Here is a 5,972-nt window from a genome sequence, read left to right as displayed (position 1 = left end):
TAATTTTAGTCCCATTTTTTCACTTTGCTTCTTGACTTTTATTACTAGAGCTTGCAGATCCTTTGCATTTTTGGCTATCAGGTTAGTATCATCAGCATAGTGCAGGTTATTGATGTTTCTTCCTCCAGTTTTCTTCTCATCTTCTCCAATCCAGCTTTCCTTAATATATATCACAGAGGTTGAATAAATAACAGGAGAGTATACAGCCTTGTCGCACTTCTTTGCCAACCTGGAGCCAGTCTGTTTCACCATGTTATGCCTGGACTGTGGTTTGCTGACGTGTATATAAGTTTCTCATGAGAACAATGAGATGTTCTGGGATTCCCATTTTTCTGAGCACTTTCCACAGCTTGAAATGATTGCCACAATCAAAGGCCTTTCTATAATCAATGAAGCACACAGTGACTTCTTTTTGGTATTCTTTGGCTTTCTCGATTATCCAGCATGCATCAGCAGTAATGTCTTGTGTTTCTTGGCCTTCTCTAAAGCCAGCTTGAACATCTGGCATCTCTTTTTCCATGCTCTAATCTATGTTGGATGATCCTAAGCATTGTTTTGCTAGCATGTGAAATTAAGGATATTGTATGACAGTCTGCATTATCTTCAGTTTTACCTTAACTCATATCCAGTACAAATCATTGGTAAAATTCCTGGTAGTAAAGAAAGGTGAAGACACAAAGTACAGTTGCAGAAAAGTATTGAGCAGTGTTGGATACATGTGGCATGCTCAGGACTGTGATAATTACTCTTTCATTACCTGAGAGACAGATTAATTAACTTTACTGCCTGCAAGAAAACTAATATGCACACATCTTCTTCTCAATGGGTCCTTAGATTTCAGTGATCCAGTTCAGGAGGGATCTGGATATTGGATTCCTGCATACTGTTCCTTCTGGCTCACCTCAGCCTCTTTGATCTTAGAGTGATTTGCAGTCTATGAGCTCCTGATTCCCAACAGTTTAAAAATTGCCAGTAAAACTTATATATAGATATATATTTTAAAAATTCCCTTCTCACCCCTATGGGTGGTACGTGTCTTCCTCAACCTCGGGTCCTCTACCAGAGGCCTGGGAGTTTGAGGGTTCTGCACAGTATCTTAGCTGTTCCTAGCACTGCACTCTTCTGAACAGAGAGCTCTGATATTTTTCCTGGCATCTGTTGGAGCCTCTCTCCCAGCTTGGGAGTCAAAGCCCCGAGTGCCCCTACCACCACTGGGACCACTTTGGCCTTCCCTTTCTACATCTTTTCTAGTTTGTCTTTCAGGTCTTGGTACTTCTCCAGCTTCTCATACTCCTTCTGAGTATTATGTATGTATGTATGTATGTATATGAATGATAAGTAATATAATATAATATAATATAATATAATATAATATAATATAATATTTAGACTTTTTATCCTGAATTTATTATATTTATAAATAGCATACCTGATACTCCTTCCTCCTCCTATTTTCCTCATAACAACAACCCTGTGAGGTGGTTGGGTTGAGAGAAAGTGACTGGCCCAAAGTCACCCAGCCAGCTTTCATGCCTAAGGCAGGACTATAACTCACAGTCTCCTGGTTTCTAGCCCGTTGCCTTAACCAGTAAATATATTTATTACTGACCTTGTAGTAATCTGTTGTTTTTCCGTCTCAGTGTTCTCTTATTTATGTACATAAACAAGCATCATTTGGCTGTTTTTTCACATCTTTGTGTAACTGGACTGACCAGTTTGGGGACCTGACATTAGAATACTTGAATGACTTGTAATAACAAAGATGTAGAGTTGTACTTGTCTATCCTCTCTCATGAGGAAGGGAAACAGGGAGAAATGTTTTACAATTTAATGATTGTTGACCTTAGCTACTGTCTTGCAGTTGCTTCTGGTCGATGAATCAACAACATGATACAAGATTATTCTTGTAACACAGGAATCTTGGAGGCCCAGTAATTAAGCATAGGTGAAGCTGACTCATGCTAGTTTCAAGGAGCATGAGGACTTTGTGGGGTCCTGGGCACTTTAGAGGCTGTCAGACATAACCATGTAGCAGCAGCCATATATTTTGCTTAGGACAAGGCAATCTCTCTTCCTCCATCACTCCACCATCCTTTTCTTACTAGTTTTGATGTGATCTTGCCAGCACCACCTTTGACATAAATACTAAATACTATAGTTGTGGTTAATTTATTTACAATCAAAATTAATAAAATTACAATTGCATAACACCAAACAAAAAGTTAACATAATAAGAGCCAAACAATAAAATGAATAGAGTTAGGAAATGAATAAATTAATAAATAAACATTTCCAATATTAAACCCAGAGCCCTCTTATTAATAACCCTCGTACTGAAACAGAGAGTCCTCCAAAGGAGGTTCATTCAACCTGCATGTAGGTAATATCACAATTAATCAAAGAAGCTTTATAGTTTTTTCTGCCAATTTCACCCATAGGTTCTCCCTAGATATTGAGCTAAAGACTGCCTTCAAATCAATGAAGGTGGCACACACTGTGGTTGACTAGAATACGTTGCTGAATACTGAGAATCTATCTGAAGCCCTTTTTCACAAAGACCCAGAAATATTGTAGGGCCAAGTTAAAAGCCCCTAACTCAAATACATTTTCCCAGGGGAAACAAAGCACAGGCTCAGCTATGCAGTGTCAGGGTGGGCAACTACCTCCTCTACAAATGCTTCCCCGGGAAACTAAAACTTAGTTCAGCCATAGAACATTTAGAAGGCCAAAGTGTGCTGAAAAGCTTGGAAAAGATCCTGGGAGGTGAGCAGAGCTCTGGGAAAGCAGAAGAAAGTAACTCTCTGGAAGTAAACCATATTCATGAAATACTGCCTCTTTGTTCTTTCAAAACTGTATTGTCATAGTTACATCCTAATGGCCTCACCAACCTCATTTGGCATATGTTGTGTTATATCCAATTAAATTCCAGGCTGCTCTATGTAATCACATGTATATTCTAATTTGCATTAGTCTATAAAGAGGGATTGTAACTCCACCCCTCTTTAAGCCTCTATTTGCCTCCAGAGCTGTCAATAAACTTATTTGTTTCAGTGTAATGTGTCCTGGTCTCCAGTTCAAATGTACACCTTAAATATTTTACTACAAAGGAAGGCTGAGCTGAATCCCCATTTATTGGCTTTCAATCCTTCTGGTTGAAATATCAACATATTTTGTGTAGAAAAAGAATGAAAGAGAAAAAGGAGCAGGAGCAGGAGGAGGGAGGGAAGGAGGGAGGAACAGTAGATGCTGCAACTCACTGTGTTACCTTAATATTTTTCATTGCTCTACATCAGATTCACCCTCATTGCCCTTAAAATTCTTCTGTATTTATCAGTTGTTCTAGCTGAGAGGTGAGATATCTATGAAATTCTGACTATTGGTCATAATGGCCAAGGCTGATGGGAATTATCTGGATGGGGAACAACAGGCTTCAACTGAACCCTGGTAAGACGGAGTGGTGGTGGGTTGATGGGGCTTCATCTTCCGGGAAGCTGTCATCTTTAGTTCTGGATGGGGTGGCATGGCCCCAGACAGACTCAGTGTGTAATCTGGGGGTTCTCCTGGACTCACAGCTTCTGCTCGAAGAGCAGGTGGCAGTCGTGGCCAGGAGGGCCTTTGCGCAACTTCGGGTTGTGCGCCAGTTACGCCCGTTCCTGGATCGTGAAGCCCTCCAAACAGTCACTCACGCTCTGGTTATCTCCCATATAGACTACTGCAATGTGCTCTACATGGGGCTACCCCTGAAGAGCATTTGGAAGCTTCAGATGGTCCAAAATGCAGCCGCGCGGGCTATTTTTGGTGCACCTAGGTGGGCACATATAACACCGTTGCTGCGCGAGCTGCACTGGGTGCCAGTTTGCTTCCGGGTCCAATTCAAGGTGTTGGTTATTACCTTTAAAGCCCTACATGGCACGGGGCCAGGTTACCTGAGGGACCGTCTCATCCCCATTACATTGGCCCACCCCACCTGTTCATCCAGAGAGGGCATGTTATGGACCCCGTTCATAAGAGAATTTCATCTGGCGGGGTCCAGGAAGCGGGCCTTCTCTGTGGTGGCCCCCACTCTCTGGAATATCTTGCCCCCAGAGGTGAGGCAGGCCCCTTCTCTCCTGACCTTCCGGAAGGCCCTGAAGACCTGGTTTTGCCATCTTGCCTGGGGTGGGAAAGTGACTAACCATTCTTGGGGATGGCTCGCACCCTAGAGTCCCTCCCACCAGCCTGGATTTTACATTTCTCTTGGATTTTATTTATTTATTGTGTTTTATTATAATTGTTTTATGTGATTTTAATGTTTATGTTTTATGTGAGATTTTATTGTAAACCGCCCAGAGTCCCTCTTCTGGGGGAGATGGGCAGTGGCTAAATATGAGTAATAAATAAAAATAAATAAAATAAATTATAGATCAACAATAGTTGGAGGGTATAAGTTTCCCACCCCTGTTCCAATCTGAGCTGCAAGATTTTTTTGAGAGCCAAGCCCTTCCTTCCCCACATAATTTGTATTTCAAACCTACAGCCCACCCTTAAATCATGTACCACTTGTTTCCAATTATTGTAACTTAAAATTAGTTTTCTGATGATAGAGAATTAATTGGATAGGATAAGGGAAAAACAAGATTAAGTTGCAATGTAAAATGAAATAAAAATCCAGAACTGGACTAGTATGAAGATCTTCTGGTCTGCTGACAGAGGAAATGGTGAAAGCTAGGATTTCTAATGCTGTAAATGCCTATCCCACCATGCTTGTACTCCATCGCTGAAAAGAATGTAGGGTTTTTAACCATGCTTTTATTTGCAACTGAAATATCATCCCTGGATTTGTAAATGTTACCCATAATACAGCCCTTCAATTCCTTAGCTTCAGGTAAGTCCCACTGCTCCCTAGACTAGCACAAATAAGTCACTACTGACCTTCTTCTAGACATCATTAGTCTGACTCCAGACACTGTGAGACACAAAGGTTCATCCAAGACACTTTGCTACCAGAGGAAAGGACAAGATGGCATCCTCTCCTTCCATTCCATATCCAGAAGACAGCTAGACTGGCAGCTCAATTAGAGTTCAACTCTAACTAAAGAATAGGATAATTCCCCACATCTGACGATAATAGCAGGCTAGTTTAGGGGATAGATAGACCATGTGGTACTTACTGCTTGGTGATCCAAGAGAAGAAAATGGCCTGAGACAACAGAGAGACCACAGAAGAATCATCTGGGCAGATTCCATTGTTGTCCTCCAATATTTGCTGTCTGAAGCAATAGCTTCACTTTGTTTAATGGCAGGACCAGTCCAGCACAAGCAAAATTCTTTCATTCTTTTAGAAGCAAGGAATCAGGAGGAGTCAGGTAGCACTTTTTCCAATTAACCAATTTTATTAAAAGGCATATGCTTTTGCGATGCTTATGATAAAGTGAACTGCAAATTTTAAAAATCTGTTGCTATTGTATGATGCCTCAAAAGATTGGCAATAGGGCAATTAATACATTTACAAACTATTAGAAGTGATTGTGATGGACAAAGGTGAAGATAAGAAAAGCTCAGGCTTCAAAAGATATCCCAATGCATGTCGGCTTCTTTCTAGAGGCAACTGAATCTCTGGATAGGAAAATGTCCCATCAAGGCAGGCACCAGAACCAGGATACTGCTGCCAGAAAGTAGAAGTAAATGAATTATGATATAATGACATTTTTATTGCCTCCTCTTTGTGATATTTTTGATGAAGATGTCAGACAGTTTCTCCAGAAACAAACAGCTTGAGAGAGATTCAAGAATAGAAGCCCAACACAAGCCTGGCCCCTGACTATAAGGGAGAAATGAGAGGTGACAACACAAAGCACAGTCTAGTAGATCATGTTCAGTCTAAAGGCAAACCAATATTGCCCATAAATTGATTTATGCTCACCTATGTTCTAACACAGAGATTTTTGTTCAGCCTCTCTCCTTAACCATTAAGTGGAGATGCCAATTAGCCC

This window comes from Candoia aspera, chromosome 6 (genome assembly GCF_035149785.1).
Source record: "Candoia aspera isolate rCanAsp1 chromosome 6, rCanAsp1.hap2, whole genome shotgun sequence".
Lineage (NCBI taxonomy): Eukaryota > Metazoa > Chordata > Lepidosauria > Squamata > Boidae > Candoia > Candoia aspera.
The sequence above is the reverse complement of the archived record's forward strand: the minus strand, read 5'-3'. Positions refer to the sequence as shown.